The sequence below is a fragment of the Dermochelys coriacea genome, chromosome 7 (assembly GCF_009764565.3).
Source record: "Dermochelys coriacea isolate rDerCor1 chromosome 7, rDerCor1.pri.v4, whole genome shotgun sequence".
NCBI lineage: Eukaryota > Metazoa > Chordata > Testudines > Dermochelyidae > Dermochelys > Dermochelys coriacea.
Genome location: NC_050074.1, coordinates 38944079 through 38965955, shown reverse-complemented (window position 1 = coordinate 38965955; position 21877 = coordinate 38944079). Strand labels below are relative to the sequence as shown.

The 21877-nt window shown below is 40.2% G+C and overlaps 1 protein-coding gene across 7 annotated transcripts in view; it reads left to right on the top strand.

The window, feature by feature from the left end:
• Positions 1–21877, top strand: part of ATG7 (autophagy related 7) — a 267326-nt gene that overhangs the window by 195404 nt on the left and 50045 nt on the right. The gene's annotated exons all lie outside the window — the stretch shown is intronic.

The window sequence follows — 21877 nt, the reverse complement described above, 5'->3', positions numbered from 1 at the left end:
ATTGTAACTAGCAGTGTGAACAGAGATTAGCCTTTAAAAATAACTGTGCTAGACCAAACTGCCTTATAGACCAGTGGTCTCTAAACGGGTGCACGCTCGATGATCCCAGGGGGTGCGCGGCAGTAGTAGCGCCGCCGGACAGCACTCTGCCGTTTTTCTTCAGCGGAAGCTCTGCACATCCATAGCTGGCGTTACCCTCCAGCGGTCTGCCTGCGGCAGGTCTTCCAGTTTTCTTCCATCAGCGGCGTGCCTGCGGCAGGTCACCTTGGGGGTGGGGGAGACAAAAAGTTTGGAGATCCCTGTTTATAAACTACCACCTACCATGGTTCTAGCATGTTTTCTGTACTTGTTGCAATATGATTTATAACTGTATTGGGCGTGTGCAAATTGTCTTAAAACAGCATTTGGGTGTAAATCTTCAAAAACAGTTTCAAATGTAGAATCATAGACTTGAAGGTCAGAAGGGACCATTATGATCCTCTAGTCTGACCTCCTGCACAACGCAGGTCACAGAATCTCTCCCACGCACTCCTGTAACAAACCCCTAATCTATGTCTGAGCTATTGAAGTCCTCAAATCGTGGTTTAAACATTTCAAGTCTAAACTTCCTGATGGTCAGTTTATATCCATTTGTTCTTGTGTCCACATTGGTACTGAGCTTAAATAATTCCTCTCCTTCCCTGGTATTTATCCCTCTGATATATTTATAGAGAGCAATCATATCTCCCCTCAGCCTTCTTTTGGTTAGGCTAAACAAGCCAAGCTCTTTGTCTCCTTTCATAAGACAGGTTTTCCATTCCTTGGATCATTATAGCAGCCCTTCTCTGTACCTGTTCCAGTTTGAATTCATCCCCCTTAAACATGAGACCAGAATTGCACACAGTATTCCAGATGAGGTCTCACCAGTGCCTTGTATAATGGTACTAACACCTCTTTATCTCTACTGGAAATACCTTGCCTGATGCATCCCAAGACTGCATTAGCTTGTTTCACGGCCATATCACATTGGTGGCTCGTAGTCATCCTGTGATCAACCAATACTCTAAGGTCGTTTTCCTTGTCTGTTACTTCCAATTGATGCACCCCCAGATTATAACAAAAATTCTTGTTATTAATCCCTAAATGCATGACCCTGCACTTTTCACTACTAAATTTCATCCTATTACTCTTACTCCAGTTTACAAGGTCATCCAGATCTTCCTGTATGATATCCCGGTCCTTCTCTGTATTGGCAATACCTCACAGCTCTGTGTCATCTGGAAACTTTATTAGCACATTCCCGCTTTTTGTGCTGAGGTCAGTAATAAAAGAATAAATAAGATTGGTCCCAAAACTGATCCCTGAGGAACTCTACTAGTAATCTCCCTCCAGCCTGACAGTTCACCTTTCAGTATAATCCGTTGTAGTCTCCCCTTTAACCAGTTCTTTATCCACCTTTCAGTTTTCATATTGATCCCCATCTTTTCCAATTTAGCTAATAATTCCCCATGTGGAACCGTATCAAAAGCCTTACTGAAATCGAGGTAAATTAGATCCACTGCATTTCCTTTGTCTAAAAAATCTGTTACCTTCTCAAAGAAGGAGATCAGGTTGGTTTGACATGATCTACCTTTTGTAAAACTATGTTGTATTTTGTCCCAATTACCATTGACCTCAATGTCCTTAACTACTTTCTCCTTCAAAATTTTTTCCAAGACCTTGCATACTACAGATGTAAAACTAACTGGCCTGTAGTTACCCAGATCACTTTTTTTCCTTCTTAAAAATAGGAACTATGTTAGCAATTCTCCAGTCATACAGTACAATCCCATAGTTTACAGATTCATTAAAAATTCTTGCTAACGGGCTTGCAATTTCATGTGCCAGTTCCTTTAATATTCTTGGATGAAAATGATCTGGGGCCCCCGATTTAGTACCATTAAGCTCTTCGAGTTTGGCTTCTACCTCAGACATAGTAATATCTACCTCCATATCCTCATTCCCGTTTGTCATCCTGCCCTTATACTTAAGCTCCTCATTAGCTTCATTAAAGACTGAGGCAAAATATTTGTTTAGATATTGGGCCATGCCCAGATTATCTTTAACCTCCACTCCATCCTCAGTGTTTAGTGGTCCCACTTTTTCTTTCTTTGGTTTCTTTTTATTTATATGGCTATAGACCCTTTTATTATTGATTTTAATTCCCTTTGCAAGGGCCAACTCTACATGGCTTTTGGTGTTTCTCACTTTATCCCTACATGTTCTGACTTCAATAAGGTAGTTTTCCTTCCTGATCCCTTCCATCTTCCATTCCTTGTAGGCTTTCTACTTTTTCTTAATCATCTCATGTTACAACTTAAGGTAAAATCCTTACCTCATTGCAGTCAATGGGAGTTTAGCATTGACTTATTTCTTTATTAAGGCCAAAATTTCACACACATAGCATTCATACCCCGGTATAAAAATGGCTTAAACTATGTTAGGCATACCACATTTAAAAGCTTCTGATTTATAGCTAGTATGTAAAAGGGCTTCCAGGTGGACTGGAGAAAATATCTGTCTATGATGGTAGCACATTTGGTGAATAATGTAGTTATGTACTTTCACATGCCATATGTGATCTACATAAATGGATTTTCATAGGGGTCATTTAGTGAAGAGTACTTTAGGAAATAGAAAAGAACAGAATGGTAATACTATCAGTGTGAGTTCTAAGACTTCATAGAAATCATAGAACTGGAAGGGACCTTGAGAGGTCATCCAGTCCAGTCCCCTGCACTCAAGGCAGGACTAAGTATTATCTAGACCATCCCTGACAAGTGTTTGTCCAACTTGCTCTTAAAAATCCCGAATGAATCCCACCACCTCCCTAGGCAATTTATTCCAGTGCTTAACCACTCGGACAGTTGGGAAGTTTTTCCTAATGTCAAACCTAAAATGCCCTTGATGCAGTTTAAGCCCATTGCTTCTTATCCTATCCTCAGAGGTTAAGAACAACAATTCTTCTCCCTCCTTCCTTTTATGTACTTGAAAGCTGTTACCATGTTCCCCCTCAGTCTTCTCTTCTCCAGATTAAACAAACCCAATTTTTTCAATCTTCCCTCATAGGTCATGTTTTCTAGACCTTTAATCAGTTTTGTTTCTCTTCTCTGGACTTTCTCTAATTTGTCCACATCTTTCCTGAAATGTCTTGCCCATACCTGGACCCAAGACTCCAGTTGAGTCTAATCAGCACAAAGTAGAACAGAAGAACTACTTCTCGTGTCTTGCTTACAACACTCCTGCTAATATGTCCTAGATTCATGACGTTTACTTTTTTTGCAGTGTAACACTGTTGATTCATATTTAGCTTGTGATGCAGTATGACCCCCAGATCCCTTTCCGCAGTTCTCCTTCCTAGGCAGTCATTTCCCATTTTGTATGTGTGCAACTGAATATTCCTTCCTAAGTTGAGTACTTAGTATTTGTCCCTATTGAATTTCATCCTATTTACTTCAGACCATTTCTTCAGTATGTCCAGATAATTTTGAATTTTAATCCTAACCTCCAAAGCACTTGCAACCTCTCAGCTTGGTATCATCTGCAAACTTTATACGTGTACTCTCTATGCCATTATCTAAATCATTGATGAAGATATTGACCCAAACTGCACCTAGAACCAATCCCTGCGGGACCCCACTCATTATGCCTTGCCAGCCAGCATGACTGTGAACCATTGATAATTACTCTATGGGTACGATTTTCCAACTAGTTATGCCCCCCACCTTATAGTAGCTCCATCTAGGTTGTATTTCCTTAGTTTGTTTTTGAGAAGGTCATGCAAGACAGTATCAAAAGCCTTACCAAAGTCAAGATATACCATATGTACTGCTCCCCCGTACCCCCCATCCACAAGGCTTGTTACCCTGTCAAATAAAGCTATCAGGTTGGTTTGACATGATTTGTTCTTGACAAATCCATGCTGATTGTTACTTATTACTTTATTATCTTCTAGGTATTTGCAAATTGATTGCTTAATTACAGAAGTTAAGCTGACTGGTCTGTAATTTCCCAGGTTGTCCTTATTCCCTTTTTATAGATGGGCATTATATTTGCCCTTTTCCAGTTTTCTGGAATGTCTCGTGTCTTCCATTACTTTTCAAAGATAATTGCTAATGGCTCAGATATCGCCTCAGTCAGCTCCTTGATTATTCTAGAATGTATTTCATCAGACCCTAGTGATTTGAAGACATCTAACTTGTCTAAGTAATTTTTGACTCGTTCTTTCCCTATTTTAGACTCTGATCCTACCTCAGTTTCACTGGCATTCACTATTTTAGATGTCCAGTCGCTACCAACCTTCTTGGTGAAAACTGAAACAAAGAAGTCATTAAGCACCTCCGCTATTTCCACATTTTCTGTTATTGTCTTTCCCCTCCTCATTGAGTAATGGGCTTACTCTGTCCTTGGTCTTCCTCTTGCTTCTAATGTATTTGTAGAATGTTTTCATGTTTCCTTTTATGTCCCAAGCTAGTTTGATCTCGTTTTGTGCCTTGGCTTTTCTAATTTTGTCCCTATATACTTGTGTTATTTGTTTATATTCATCCTTCGTAATTTGACCAAGTTTCCACTTTTTGTAGGACTCTTTTTGAGGTTTTAGAAGATCTCCTGGTTAATCCAGGGTGGTCTCTTGCCATACATCTTATCTTTACTATGCAGTGGGATAGTTCGCTCTTGTACCCTTAATGATGTCTCTTTGAAAAACTGCCATCTGTCTTCAATTGTTTTTCCCCTACACTTGCTTTCCATGGGATTTTACCTACCAGCTCCCTGAGTTTGCTAAAGTCTGCCTTCTTGAAATCCATTGTCTTTATTGTGCTGTTCTCCCTCCTACCATTCCTTAGAATCGTGAACTCTACCATTTCATGGTCATTTTCACCCAAATTGCCTTCCACTTTCAAATTCTCAACCAGTTCTTCCCTATTTGTCATGTAATTTAGCAGAAAAAAGTAATAAATACTTAATGTAAAATTTCATCATACTTTAACTCGTACGATTACAACAAGTACTTCAGTTTAATGGGGGCAAATTATAATATATACAACTGAAGTTTCCTTTGGTTTATTTTTTTCTATGGGAGCAGAATTCCCTTTAGATTTTATTTTATCCTCTTAATCCTTCCCCAGTCTAGCTTATATCAACCATCACATCTTTTTCCAGAGCTGAGTCAGTTCTGTTCTTTAACTCATCAGCACTGTGGGATCATCTGTGTTAAAGTAGGACATTCTAAAATGACAAGCCAGTTTGAATTTAGGGTTAATGTACTCTCTGTCAGAGCCTACAGATCTCCCAGTGCATTGGTGAGGAGCACTATAAACACAGTGCCCATACCTGTTCCTATTGAAGTCAATGGGAATTTTGCAGCTGACTTTATAAGAAGTAGAATTTGGCCTTCAGAGAGCAAACTGTTTAGCCGGAATTTTGGACTTTTAATCTTAATTAATATCTGTATGATTGTCAGATCATCCTCTGCCAATGTAAACTCAAGCAAATACTGTGCTATCAATGCTAGGAGGCTCATTAAATTAAACTAGTGTTTTAATTTCAAATCCTTCTATTGAAGTGGAGATAAAATGAAAACAAAAAATAATTGCATACATCTCTCTCCTACCTTACGGTATTGGTTGTGGTTAGTCTGTGTAATAAAATATATAGCTTGTTGCTCAGAGAGAGATTAAGAACTGATTAGAGACAGAATTAGCCAAAATCATGTATAAAGTCCTGTAGTTCCCCTATGCTTTATGTTTAAATATATATTATTTTTTAGGTTTCTATGTGAAGGCCTCTGTACCTACACTGTAGAGCATAGTTTATATTAAATGAGACACATTAAAGTGCAGTGTTTAGAACGTGAAACATGTAGACTTCAAAAGTACTCTACAAATTAGCAAGTATTGGGTACAGTGATTGAAACCGTATAGGACCGTAATCCTATTTTGGAGAGCCTTTTTACATATTCACTGTTTGTTCAATAAGCAGTTTTGCATAGTTCTAACAGACTATTTAATTTGTAAACACCTTGGAAAATCAGGCTGAATTTTCATATCTCATGCTCTCCACGTGAAACGTTAAAAATTGATTGCAGCTAGGGCTCATGGAATCTGAATATGAGTCAGCTTAGTTTTTCCAGATCAAATGGTAATCTTTAGAAAGGCTTTAGAAAATATAATTAAGAGAGTAAGCCATGCTGCGTTTGTTATCGTAGGCTTCAGTATGAAAAGCATACACAATACTGTAAAAGCAAAAAAGGATATTTTACAAACCCATTAGCCACTAATGCCCAATTTTAAGTAGGCCTTGGGCATTCCTGCAAAAGTTTCATTAGAAACATCATTAATGTATCTAAATGCACTGTTTGTGAGTGCACGAATTCACGGAACTCTGAAAGCTTGAACTTGTGTAGTCAATAAGCACTATACAAAAGGGTGCATAGTTCTTACAGTTTTTTGGTGTAAAAACACTTCAGGATGTGTTATGCTATTGTAGTGTAGACTTTTTGCAATATGGAAATGCTAAAAAATCATTTATTCAAGGTTCCTGTGGCCTTTCTCAACCTATCAGTGGGGACATTATTTTGTAGAACCAGAAATATAATTGACTTTAGATACTTTTAACTGTTTTCCTTGGGCTAGAAAATTAACTTTTCCATACTCTGAATAGTAACCCTACGAAGAAGTTAGTGTTTCCTGTTGTTAATTAGAGTTCCTCTGTGTTGATTGAGTTGTATGATTTAACATTAAGATGAAATGATGTGTGTTCTTTCTCAGTCCCTCCCAAGCATGAGACATATTACCCTGTTACAGGAAACACCACCCACTATTGTTTCCAAGACTTTACAGCTCTTATGCACATTAGGTAATTTAATTGAGATATGGTAATTAAAATTAGATGTTATTCTGGTCCATGAGAAGAACTCTATTATGCTTTTTTCAAATGTAAGTTCATTTAAAAAAAAAAGCGCTGGGGGGCAGGCGTCAACACACCTGTAAGATCAAAGCCATTGAGAATACTGTCTCTTCTAAAATGATGCATGTATTTATACTACCTGTTGTGTTAGCAATTTTCCATACCACCATCCCCGCTCTCCCTCCCCAAAGTATTGATTTCTTAGTAGTCATCTGTTTAAAGATGCTAACTCTGTTGTATTCTTCTAGCACAACTTACTGCAGTGGCCTGATCTGAGAGGGCATTTAAATTTCCAACATACTGCAGAAGCATACTGTTTGGTTTCTTTTCCAAATAAAAGACTATGTTTATAAGGCAGGAGTGACTTTAAGATGGCTATAATGTCAAGGGAATGAAGATATCCTATAGAATAATCATTTCTCCATTTAAAAATGGAGACAGCAAGTGATAGCAATAGGTAGAACACTGTGATCTCTCAGAAGACCATAGAAATCAAAATCTTGGGGCTTGTCTACAAAGTGTGGCAATGCATACTATAGGGGTATGATTTCTAATTTGCATGTTGCACACTAATTGGTCCATTTGGACCCAGCTGATGCACACTAAAAGTTCCCTAGTGCACTTTAACATAGTACTGCCTCAAATTACTTTTTCAAAATACTATGCTGAAGCTCACTTGGGAACTCTTAGTGCATACCAGCAGGTCCACACAGACCAATTAGCGCATAACACGTTGGTGCGCTTCATCAATCACAACTCCGGAGTGCATATTGCCGCACCGTGTGGATAAGTCTGTGGTGAATTAATGCATGCAAATCATCCAGTGAGATCCAAACACGATTACAAAGAATGCAGGACTTTGTAGAGGATTAATTAAACATGTTTAAACAAGACTTTTAAGAACTTCAAATCAGCTGCACAAAGTTTCTGCTTTAGACTGACCTGTACACCGATCAAAATATATTCTGCTGCCAATAAATAAATTAAAATAGGAATATGTGACAATGACCTGTAGCCTTAGTCTACTTTCTGGAAGCCCCCAAACACCATTCATAATTTACCCTTTACCATTTCCTGTTCAGTGCTTACCATGGTGTGATCACCATTGAATTTGTTACTGATACCCTTGAAAGTAACAAAATTTTACTATGGTATTGTAAAACAGGGAATATCACAAATACTGTTGTAATATTATCTACTGCGAAGGGCCAAATTTTAAAAATTTAATAGCAAATTGGATTAAATGATCGGTCTTTTTCTCAGGGTTATTGTTGACTTTGTATTATTGGAAAATATGAACAACAAAATCCTGAACAATTTTTCTAGTTCTGGGTTTATAATCTTTAGCTCTAATTTTTTTAAAATACACAGTAGAATTAGTTTTGAGAAGATAATTATTGTTCCTCTAGTACTGTAGCTTTGCTTAAACTGGGGGTAGGTTTTTTTCTCAAGAGGCAGACTGTGGTGAATTCAAGATCTGTTTTCAAGTTATTTATCAGGAAGACTTATAATTACATTGCTCCAGACTTACCGAAGGCTTTATTCCATTATTCAAATGTTTCTTGTCTTATTTAGTAATGTTTTAGTAGTGTTGAGCCTTCACATGCATCTGTTTCAAATGTCTGCATTGACTAGACTGTAATATAATGAACCTATAGGGTGTGTTGTAGCCTTGTATTATGTCAGCAAAGGAGCATCACTGCATAATTACACTCAGAAAAACTAAAACTGAGACAGTGAGTTTGAAAATGGATGTTGTGACTGGCCATTTTATTTTATGTTATTTTATTTTATTGAACCTGGTACTTTTCCAAAGCTGTTGCACAAGTAACTGAGTGTCTGATCCTACATCATTTACATGAATGACAGAACTCCTGCTTACTTCAAAGGAATCTGAATCAAGATCTGAGTCACCATAGCATATGCTCTGATTTTGTCATATCCCACAAGCTAAGGAGAATTAAGCATGATCTCGGCTTGTTTGGAAGTCAAAACCTAAGTGCTTGTGGTATTGTCACTGGAGCAAATGGGACATTCCTTCTGAATCAGCACTGAAGCAATATATTAGCATGCTGTTAGAAGGCAGTGTTCTAGTGAAGGTGCCATCTTTCATGACACTGATTACACATTCCATTGTAGTTTCTGCAGTATTGGTGTTTTTATGGTTTTCCTGATTTTTAACAAACAAGAAAAACTACTCCTGAAGTTAGTTGTCAAAATTATTGTTCAGTTCCATATTCAAAAATTATTGTGCTCTCTATCTTAGTGCAATGCAGAATGGTTACTACGTTCATGGAGGTGGGTGTAACTCATTGGTTTTGTGACTGCTCGCTGTAGAGCCTCTTCTGGATCCTGTGGGGGTGAAAAGTACTATATAAATTAAGGTGATTATTAATCAAAGTACTTTTATCCCATTCGCTGCCAGAAACTGGGACTGGGCATTGGGATATGGATCACTTAATAATTGCCTATTTCTGTTTAGTCCCTCTGAAGCATTTGGCACTTGCCGCTGTTGGAAGACAGGATACTGGGCTAGATGGAGCATTGGTCTGACCCAGTATAGCCATTCTGATGTTCTTATGTTAGGCTTTTATGCTACCTACTCCACTCCATCAATGATACAGCCTATTCCACCTATTTCTCAGCTTCTGGCACAAATGTATCCTTGCCTTTTTCCAAGCCACCTTTCACATAGCGTACCCTTCATGAATTTATATGTGAAGACACTAACCCTCTCCTCCTTCAAATCCCAGTTCAAGGACTATTACACAAGAAATCAACCAATTGATAAACATAGAATCATAGGACTGGAAGAGACCTCGAGAGGTCATCTAGTTCAGTCCCCTGCACTCGTGGAAGGACTAAGTATTATCTAGACCATCCCTGTCAGGTGTTTGTCTAACCTGCTCTGAAAAATCTCCAATGATGGAGATTCTACAACCTCCCTAAGCAATTTACGCCAGTGCTGAACCACCCTGACTGTTAGGAAGTTTTTCCTTATGTCCAACCTAAACCTCCTTTGCTGCAATTTACGCCCATTGCTTCTTGTCCTATCCTCTAGGTTAAGAAGAACAATTCTCTCTCCTCCTTGTAACAATCTTTTATGTATTTGAAAACTGTTAACATGTCCCTCTCAGTCTTCTCTTTTCCAGATTAAACAAACCCAATTTTTTCAATCTTCCCTTATAGGTCATGTTTTCTAGACCTTTAGTCATTTTTGTTGCTCTTCTCTGGACTTTCTCCAGTTTCTCCACATCTTCCCTGAAATGTGGTGCCCAGAGCTGAACACAATACTCCAGTTGAGGCCTAATCAGCACAGAGTACAGCAGAAGAATTACTTCTCGTGTCTTGCTTACAAGAGGCTCGTTCACCTGCACATCTACCAATGTGGTATATGCCATCATGTGCCAGCAATGTCCCTCTGCCATGTACATTGGCCAGACTGGACAGTCTCTATGTAAAAGAATACAGGGACACAAATCAGACGTCAAGAATTATAACATTCAAAAACCAGTCGGAGAACACTTCAATCTCTTTGGTCACTCGATTACAGACCTAAAAGTGGCAATTCTTAAACAAAAAAAACTTCAAAAACAGACTCCAATGAGAGACTGCTGAATTGGAATTAATTTGCAAACGATACAATTAACTTAGGCTTGAATAAAGAATGGGAGTGAATGGGTCATTACACAAAGTAAAACTGTTTCCCCATGTTTATTCCCCCCTGCACTGTTTCTCACACGTTCTTGTCAACTGCTGGAAATGGCCCACCTTGATTATCACTACAAAAGAACCCCCCCCACCCCCGCTCTCCTGCTCGTATTAGCTCACCTTACCTGATCACTCTTGTTACAGTGTGTATGGTAACACCCATTGTTTCATGTTCTCTTTGTATATAAATCTCCCCATTGTATTTTTGACTGCATGCATCTGATGAAGTGAGTTGTAGTTCACAAAAGCTTATGCTCAAATAAATTTGTTAGTCTCTAAGGTGCCACAAGTACTCCTACTCTTGCTAATACCTCCTAAATCCATGACGTTCACTTTTTTACAACAATATTACACTATTGATTCATATTTAGTTTGTGGTCCATGATGACCCCCAGATCCCTTTCTGTAGTACTCCTTTTTAGGCAGTCATTTCCCATTTTGTATGTGTGCAACTGATTGTTCCTTCCTAAGTGGAGTACTTTGCATAATGATGGCTTGAGGAGCCTATATGGACAGTTGACATTCACATTTTCTGAGTAACAGCAATGTAAATGTATATGTTTATCAATAAATATTGTCTGTATTTTATTGTATCCCTCTGTGCTGCACCCTTTATGTTACTTGCATTCTACTGCCCCAGTTCTGCAACATTTTGTGCAAAGACATACTGCTCTGCTCAAGGAGAAGCTCATTGACTTCAATGGGGTTTTACACAAGCACAGCAGTTTTACCCACATGGATTGCAATGTAGGATATAGCCTTAGATGGTAAGTTTTTAAGGGTGAAGACTATGTCTCGGCATGTGCTTGTACACTGCATAGCAAATTATGACCGACATCCTGATAGGGTGCTACTGTGGTATAAATCTAAATTTGAAACTGCATCCTCTCCTCACTGCCAGATACCATGTAGGGCACAAACAAGGTTTCTCCATCCCTGAACAGAATGGCTAGCTTATTGTGTTTCTATAACTTAACTTTTTTTCATGAGGGTAGGTGGTTGGCCTATCATTCGACTCCCAACCTGGAGAACCAGTGGATTGTTTTTCATTTGATCCCTAACCTTTGACCTTTCCAGCTTAGATGGCCCCAGTGGGAGTTAGCGCTCCAAGCTCTAAGGATCACTGGTAGATTCTTAAATTCCAAGGCCAGAAAGGACCATTGTGATAATGTAGTCTGACTTCCTGTATAAACAGACGAACAGCAGAATAGCTTCCCCAAAACTATTCCTAGAGCAGATCTTTTAGAAAAACATCCACTCTTGATTTTAAAATTGTCAGTGATGGAGAATCCTCCACAACCCTTGGTAAATTGTTTGAATAGTTAATTGCTCTCACCGTTAAGAATGTATACCTTTATTTCTAGTACACATAAGCCTTCTCACTACATTAAGGTGCAGTCTCCAAGGAATGTTTACACTATAAATATTAAATACTAATAAAGAGCTTAGCAAACATTGGGGAAGATATCAGATATATGCATTTGAATTTGAAAGTAGATTTTGATTGTACTTCTTTTTTGCCTGTTTCATATTTGCTTCCTGTGAATGTGTCATTTCTCAAGCTTCACTAACATGAAAAATAAACTGAGCGTGACTGCTCAAATGTTCACCAAAATATGAATTGTCTATAGTATTTTGTAATTATAGTATAGTAATTACAATATTAAAAATTCATACTGTATTATTTAGTTGTGTAAGTCAACCATTCACAAAATGCAAATAATATAATGCAACTTATAACTAACATACAGGTCAAATCATGAGATTGGATTTGCAACAGACTATTTGCAGGCTGTTCAAATAGGGGTGGAATTTTCATGAAGACGTTGGTGAATAATGTAGAATAACATAACGTTGAAAATTTGCCATTTGCTCACAGAGGCAATATTCAACTAATTTTAATAATAATAATTAATAATTTTGTTAATTTTCTCAGTTTATTAATAAAATACAAAATATGGTAGTGCCCCTTAAAGAACATTTCAAGTCTTTGAGCTCTAGCATTGGATTCCAGTGGGCCATTCTTTTCTCTCCTGTTGATTGGAGAAAAAGAAACCAAATTCCTTCTAACCAGGAGTCACCATTGCACACCTCATCATAGGTGCCAGTTGTGCCTAACAAGTGAATAGATAGGTCTTACCTTTACTCTGCTGTATGGCTGTTTAAAGCAGAAATAGCTGGGAGGATAGAGGACTTTGAGATGTAAACTCTTTTTGTCATCTAACCAACCCATCGGCTGAGACTTTGTCCTGCCAGTGTGAGTGAAGACGGCTATCCCAACTCATCTCAGGGGCTGCAGAGTGGAGAAAAGCCTGCTCACATCCCCAAAAGGTAAACAGGAACGTTCTACAAGATTATTGGAGAATCCCACAAAGTCCTGCCAAGCAAAGAGAGATATGAAGTAAGCACAGCCAAGTGTAGTGAGGTGGCCTTTTCTCCTTTGACTCTGCCTGCTCCAGAGGTAGCAGGCATATTTAATCAGTGTAAAAAAAAATCTATTGACTTGCATTCCATATGTTTTATGGAAATATGCTTGTGAATATGATGTAACTGGAATATGCTTTAGGCAAAAGATCTCTTGTAAGGTATCATTACAAAGCTTATAATCTACTGAGTGTGTTCATCCTATTTGTATGCATGTATCATTCTTGTATCTGAAGCTAGAAATATGAAGTATAACCTCTGAGGTCTTGTTGTAATTATGCAAAGTGTGGGCCACTAATGGTGGTTTAGAATCTTGATGGCTCCCATTGCTTGGACAATTGGTTGCCAATGGTTTATTTACCTGCAAGCCTTGCTGTGTTCATGTGAGCCAGCCCAGGAAGAATGGAGGCCAGGGTCTCACAGAATATGTGAACATGTCACCTGGTACTGGAATCCATCTTAAACCTGGTGCTTTTCCATTTAGAAAGAGGGGTGGGGACCCAGAGAAACAAAAGATTCCCGCCTTGTGCCAAAGCTATAAAAGGGGGTGGAACAAAACAAAGGGATTCCAGTCATGAGAACACTCCTAGAGTACACCTAAATTGTCTGTTGACACTAACAAGGACTGTACCAGGCAAAAGGATTGGGCCCAGACTAGAAAGGAGTCTAGTCTGTGAAAGAAGCTTATTGGAACATCTCTGAGGGTGAGATTTTACCTGTAATCAGTTTCTTAATGTATTAGGCTTAGACTTGTGTGGTTTTGTTTTATCTTTCTTGGTGACTTAGGTTGTTCTGTCTGTTATTACTTGGAACCATTTAAATCCTACTTTTTATACTTAATAAAATCACTTTTGTTCATTAATGAACCCAGAGTAGTGATTAATACCTGGGGGAGCAAACAGCTGTGCATATTTCTCTATCAGTGTTATAGAGGACGGACAATTTTAGTTTACCCTGTATAAGCTTTATACAGAATAAAACACATTTATTTGGGGTTTGGATCCCTTTGGGAGCTGTGTCTCTGGGTGCTGGAGATAGGAAACCTGCTGAGCAGTTTTTAGTTAAAGTCTGCAGCTTTGGGGGCATGGACCAAACCTGGGTCTGTGTTGCAGCAGGCTAACATGTCTGGCTCAATGAGGCAGGGTTCTGGAGTCCCAAGCTAGCAGGGAAAATGGGCTCAGAGGTAACTTCAGCACATCAGGTGACAGTCCCAAGAGGGTCTCTCTGACCAAACCCATTACACCTATAAAACATGTAGTTTCACAAATGTTACTGTTTCCATATTCTTTTCAAATTGTTTCTGTCTTGTCCCTGAAGGGACTTGCTTTGAATTAGCAAATCCATCCATTTAGTTTCTATGTTACAGACTGACCCATTCAAGTCTTACGTGGAAAAAGCAAAAGATTTCAGATCTTCAGACTCCACTGCTCTTTTGTTGTGAAGGATCCAAACAAGAGCAAAAGGCTGTTAGATATTCTATAGCCCAGTGGGTAGATTTGGCTACCTTGAGAGGTTAGATAAAAGGAAGAAGCCTGTCTCAACATATTCTGTGATGGCCATGGCTGCTGCTTCTGCCAACAGAGAAGCTGCCACGGTATTCAGAATGTGCAAAGTGGCCACATGAAAAACATTTGCAAAACGTAGACAGTGGGACTTCAGCCGACAGCTTTCTTGTTCAGTCACAGTAAGAGTGTCAGCAGTTTAAAAACAAAAGCAGGGTCCTTGTTACTTTCCCATCTTCCAATTCGTAACTTTCTGATTCGTCTCGCTACTATGATAGTTTAGAACTTACTACTATGGATTGCTGGTGCTCAAAACTCAGAGAGATTGTTGTTTTTATTGGTTTGTTTTTACTGCAGTCTAGAAACCCAGCTGCTTTCCAAGCTGTCTGTCCTTGTCTTTAACTGTACTAATTGGATTACGTAATCTTTTGTAATTCAAGTGGATAATCTACATAGATTCATAGATACTAAGGTCAGAGAAGGGACCATTCTGATCATCTAGTCCGACCTCCTGCACAATGCAGGCCACGGAATCTCACCCACCCACTCCTACGAAAAACCTCACCTATGTCTGAGCTATTGAAGTTCTCAAATCGTGGTTTAAAGACTTAAAGGAGCAGAGAATCCTCCCTCAAGTGACCCATGCCCCATGCTACAGAGGAAGGCGAAAAACCTCCAGGGCCTCTCCAATCTGCCCTGGAGGAAAATTCCTTCCCAACCCCAAATATGGCGATCAGCTAAACCCTGAGCATATGGGCAAGATTCACCAGCCAGATACTACAGAAAATTCTTTCCTGGGTAACTCAGATCCCATCCATCTAATACCCCATCTCAGGGGATTAGTCCTATTTACCTGAATATTTAAAGATCAATTACTTACCAAAATCCCATTATCCCATCATACCATCTCCTCCATAAACTTATCGAGTAGAATCTTAAAACCAGATAGATCTTTTGCCCCCACTGCTTCCCTTGGAAGGCTATTCCAAAACTTCACTCCTCCTCCTCACTCCTCTGTTCTCCTCTGGCGAACGGGGGAAGTCCCGGATGACTGGAAAAAGGCTAATGTAGTGCCCATCTTTAAAAAAGGGAAGAAGGAGGATCCTGGGAACTACAGGCCGGTCAGCCTCACCTCAGTCCCTGGAAAAATCATGGAGCAGGTCCTCAAAGAATCAATCCTGAAGCACTTAGAGGAGAGGAAAGTGATCAGGAACAGTCAGCATGGATTCACCAAGGGAAGGTCATGCCTGACTAATCTAATCGCCTTTTATGATGAGATTACTGGTTCTGTGGATGAAGGGAAAGCAGTGGATGTATTGTTTCTTGACTTTAGCAAAGCTTTTGACACGGTCTCCCACAGCATTCTTGTCAGCAAGTTAAGGAAGTATGGGCTGGATGAATGCACTATAAGGTGGGTAGAAAGCTGGCTAGATTGTCGGGCTCAACGGGTAGTGATCAATGGCTCCATGTCTAGTTGGCAGCCGGTGTCAAGTGGAGTGCCCCAGGGGTCGGTCCTGGGGCCCGTTTTGTTCAATATCTTCATAAATGATCTGGAGGATGGTGTGGATTGCACTCTCAGCAAATTTGCGGATGATACTAAACTGGGAGGAGTGGTAGATACGCTGGAGGGGAGGGATAGGATACAGAAGGACCTAGACAAATTGGAAGATTGGGCCAAAAGAAATCTAATGAGGTTCAATAAGGATAAGTGCAGGGTCCTGCACTTAGGATGGAAGAATCCAATGCACCGCTACAGACTAGGGACCGAATGGCTCGGCAGCAGTTCTGCGGAAAAGGACCTGGGGTGACAGTGGACGAGAAGCTGGATATGAGTCAGCAGTGTGCCCTTGTTGCCAAGAAGGCCAATGGCATTTTGGGATGTATAAGTAGGGGCATAGCGAGCAGATCGAGGGACGTGATCGTTCCCCTCTATTCGACACTGGTGAGGCCTCATCTGGAGTACTGTGTCCAGTTTTGGGCCCCACACTACAAGAAGGATGTGGATAAATTGGAAAGAGTACAGCGAAGGGCAACAAAAATGATTAGGGGTCTAGAGCACATGACTTATGAGGAGAGGCTGAGGGAGCTGGGATTGTTTAGTCTGCAGAAGAGAAGAATGAGGGGGGATTTGATAGCTGCTTTCAACTACCTGAAAGGGGGTTTCAAAGAGGATGGCTCTAGACTGTTCTCAATGGTAGCAGATGACAGAACGAGGAGTAATGGTCTCAAGTTGCAATGGGGGAGGTTTAGATTGGATATTAGGAAAAACTTTTTCACTAAGAGGGTGGTGAAACACTGGAATGCGTTACCTAGGGAGGTGGTAGAATCTCCTTCCTTGGAGGTTTTTAAGGTCAGGCTTGACAAAGCCCTGGCTAGGATGATTTAACTGGGACTTGGTCCTGCTTTGAGCAGGGGGTTGGACTAGATGACCTTCTGGGGTCCCTTCCAACCCTGATATTCTATGATTCTATGATTCTATGATGGTTAGAAACCTTCGTCTGATTTCAAGTCTAAACTTCCTGGTGGCCAGTTTATACCCATTTGTTCTTGTGTCCACATTGGTGCTGAGCTGAAATAATTCCTCTCCCTCTCCTGTATTTATTCCTCTGATATATTTGTAGAGAGCAATCATATCTCCCCTCAACCTTCTTTTAGTTAGGCTAAACAAACCAAGCTCCTTAAGTCTCCTTTCATAAGACAAGTTTTCCATTCCTTGGATCATTCTAGTAGCCCTTCTCTGTACCTGTTCCAGTTTGAATTCATCCTTTTTAAACATGGGAGACCAGAACTGCACACAGTATACTAGGTGAGGTCTCACCAGTGCCTTGTATAATGGTACTAAAACCTCCTTATCCCTACTGGAAATGCCTCTCCTGATGCATCCCAAAACCGCATTAGCTTTTTTCACAGCCATATCACATTGGCAGCTCATAGTCATCCTATGATCAACCAATACTCCAAGGTCCTTCTCCTCCTCCGTTACTTCTAATTGATGCGTCCCCAACTTATAACTAAAATTCTTGTTATCAATCCCTAAATGCATAACCTTACACTTCTCACTATTTAATTTCATCCTATTACTCTTAGTCCAGTTTACAAGGTCATCCAGATCCTCCTGTATAATATCCTGATCCTTCTCCGAATTGGCAATACCTCCCAGCTTTGTATCATCTGCAAACTTTATTAGCACACTCCCACTTTTTGTGCCAAGGTCAGTAATAAAAAGATTAAGATTGGTCCCAAAACTGATCCCTGAGGAACTCCACTGGTAACCTCCCTCCAGCCTGACAGTTCGCCTTTCAGTAGGACCCATTGCAATCTCCCCTTTAACCAATTCCTTATCCACTTTTTGATGTTCATATTGATCCCCATCTTCTCCAGTTTAACTAATAATTCCCCATGTGGCACGGTATCAAAGGCCTTATTGAAATCTAGGTAAATTAGATCTACTGCGTTTCCTTTATCTAAAAAATCTGTTACTTTTTCAAAAAAGGAGATCAGGTTGGTTTGGCACGATCTACCTTTTGTAAAACCATGTTGTATTTTGTCCCATTTACCATTGACTTCAATGTCCTTAACTAATTTCTCCTTCAAAATTTTTTCCAGGACCTTGCATACTACAGATGTCAAACTAACTGGCTAGTGACCCAGATCACTTTTTTTTCCTTTTTTAAAAATAGGAACTATATTAGCAATTCTCCAATCATTCGGTACAACTCCTGAGTTTACAGATTCATTAAAAATTCTTGCTAATGGGCTTGCAATTTCAGGTGCCAATTCCTTTAATATTCTTGGATGAAGATTATCTGGGCCCCCCGATTTAGTCCCTTTAAGCTGTTTGAGTTTCGCTTCTACCTCAGATATGGTAATATCTACCTGCATATCCTCCTTCCCATTTGTCATCCTACCATTATCCCTAAGATCCTCTTTAGTCTTATTAAAGACTGAGGCAAAGTATTTGTCTAGATATTGGGCCATGCCCAGATTATCTTTAACCTCCACTCCATCCTCAGTGTTTAGCGGCCCCACTTCTTCTTTCTTAGTTTTCTTCTTATTTATATGGCTATAGAACCTTTTACTATTGGTTTTAATTCCCTTTGCAAGGTCCAACTCTACTCGAATTTTAGCCCGTCTCACTTTATCCCTACATGTTCTGACCTCAATTAGGTAGCTTTCCTTGCTGATCTTCCACTCCCTGTGTGCTTTCTGCTTTTTCTTAATCACCTTTCTGAGATTCTTGCTCATCCAGCTTGGTCTACAACTCCTGCCTATGAATTTTTTCTCCTTTCTTGGGATACAGGCTTCCGATAGCTTCTGTAGCTTTGATTTAAAGTAATCCCCTCTACCTTTAGATCCATAAATTCTTTAATCCAATCCACTTCCCTAACTAATTTCCTTAATTTTTGAAAGTCAGCCCTTTTGAAATCAAAAACTCTAGTTGCAGATTTATTTTTGTTAATCCTTCCATTCAGTTTGAACTGAATTAGCTCATGATCACTTGAGCCAAGATTATCCCCTACAACCATTTCTTCTATGAGGTTCTCATTGGGATCTGAGTTACCCAGGAAAGAATTTTCTGTAGTATCTGGCTGGTGAATCTTGCCCATATGCTCAGGGTTTAGCTGATTGCCGTATTTGGGGTCGGGAAGGAATTTTCCTCCAGAGCAGGTTAGAGAGGCCCTGGAGGTTTTTCGCCTTTCTCTGTAGCATGGGGTATGGTTGACTTGAGGGAGGCTTCTCTGCTCCTTGAAGTCTTTAAACCATGATTTAAGGACTTCAATAGCTCAGACATAGGTGAGGTTTTTCATAGGAGTGGGTGGGTGAGATTCTGTGACCTGCGCTGTGCAGGAGGTCAGACTAGATGATCAGAATGGTCCCTTCTGACCTTAGTATCTATGAATCTATGAATCCTCGCTACTCACCAAAATTAAATCTAAAATGGCATCCCCTCTAGTCAGTTCAGCAACTACTTGATGAAGGAATCCATCAACTATCGCATTTAGAAAAGTCTGAGCTCTATTATTATTACTCGCACTGGTCCTCCAGTCTATATCTGGGAAGTTAAAGTCTCCCATGATCATGCAGTTTCCATTAGTATTTACTTTATTAAAAACATTAAAAAAGGCTCTATCCATATCCAAATTAGATCCCGGAGGTCTATAGCACACCCCAAGCACTATCATAGGAGAGGCTCTACTCCTTATCTTCCCCAATGTAATTTTTGCCCAGACGGACTCTGTCTTATCCATTGCATCGCTTCTTATTTCTTTACATTCTACCTCATCATTGATATACAATGCTACTCCACCACCTTTACCTTTATTTCTGTCTTTCCTAAACAGCACATACCCTTCAATACCTGTAGTCCAGTCATGACTACTACTCCACCATGTTTCTGTTATTCCTATAATATCTGGTTTCACTTCCTGCACCAGTAGCTCTAGTTCCTCCATTTTGTTACCTAGGCTCCTCGCATTGGTGTACAAACATCTTAATTTTTGCTGTTTGGCCTCGCTCACATTTTGTACCCTATTAGGCACAGTCATTCTACAGCCAGTATAACCTATTAGACTAGTATCCACACTGCCCTCGCTCCTTATATACATTCTTCTACCCACAGCTGTATCCTTTCTTACTTCATCTTCATCCCTCTCAATGCTAAAATCTGGCGTGGAGTTTACCTGGACATCTCCCAACCACCTCCCCCAAATTCCTAGTTTAAAGCTCTCTTTATCAGTTGTGCCAGCCTTGATCCTAGAAGTTTATTTCCTTCCCTACTCAGATGAAGTCCATCCCGAGAGAACTACATGTTCCTTGAGAGAGGTTCAGTAATGAACCCTGGTAGTCAGGAAATTCTCATTTGATAGGTCTGTTTGCCAGCTAGTGAGAGGAGCGAAGAAGCCTACTAGTATAAACTGCTAGAACTCTATCCCAGAAACCCATTTCACAGGAAGGAAAAAAATATTTACATTACTTTCATAGTCAGAGTACACAGGCCTTTGTGCCATGGAAGATCATGAAGTTTTGAACCCTGAAGAAGCAGATTCTAAAACAGGATTCCTACTTTTTGATCACTGACCAATATGGTGTTAAAAAAGAAAGGAGAAGTCTTCTTATGGTTAGCCAAGAAAAGCTATTTCATTCAGCTCTAAAGACAGCTGATCTCTTGCCTAGAGGCAAAATGTGTTGAGAAGCAGATGTCCTATAAATGAGAAGTACTGGGAATAATATAATTGAAATTTCCAGATGAGAGAATATAAATATAGTATGTAAAAGTTCTTTGAGTGCTTGCTCATGTCTATTTCAGGTTAAGTGTGTGCATGCCGCATGCACCATTGCTGGAGATTTTTCTCTTAGTGGCATCCATCAGGCTGGCTCTAGCATCCTCTGGTGCTGCACGCTTATGAGCCAGCGTAAGGAGCGCCACCAGCCACGCACTCTCGCAGGTCTTTCTTACTGCCTGTGATAGTTGCTGGAACAAACCCTTTTGCTTCAGCAAGCCTTCTTCTCAGTGGTTTTTGTACTCTTATTTTCATATTTGTTAGTTTTAAGTAGAGTTTAGTGTATATATATTGTAGATAGTGTTAGTGTAAATAGTTAGAAATCCCTCTCCCTATCGTTGAAGGCCTCTCTTCACCCCCGGGGCTGGGCATGCCGTAGTCCCTGGGCTTCAAACCTTGTGCCTCCTGTGGCAAGCCTATGCCCATTAGCAACTCACACTCCAGTTGTCTAAAGTGTTTGGGAGAAACTCACTTGAGAGACCAGTGCCAGATCTGTTGGGACTTTTGACCCTGTACAAAAAAAAGGACAGAGAGCTCAGACTGAAGGCTATCCTAATGGAAGACGCCCTCAGACTGGTCTCAGAGCCAAGCTGCTCCAATTTTGCACAGAGCACTTTATCCTCTGTACAAAGTGCTCCTCAGGCACTGTGCACTTCATGGCACCATTCCTCAATCTCTGGTGCCAAGGATGAAGCACAAAAAGCAGCTCACTAACAGAGGGTAATCAGTGGTTCAGAGGAAGGACAAACATGGTGAAGGCAATGGAATGTAACCCGCACAGGGCTGCCACTCTATCCCCGGTCCCACAGTGACACCATCAACTCCGCCCAGAGCATCAAATCCACTGCAGGACACTCCACTTCAGCACCAGCAGATTGACTGTACCATCAACCTCGGAGGGCTTTGTAGCTACCGGGGACTTATTGATGCTCCTGGTCCCACCAATTCTGATGTTACAGCCGATGGCTCTGACGACTGTGAGCAGGAGGAAGCATGGGGCTCCAAGCTCCTTCCCAGCACCAGGCCTCCCAGGAT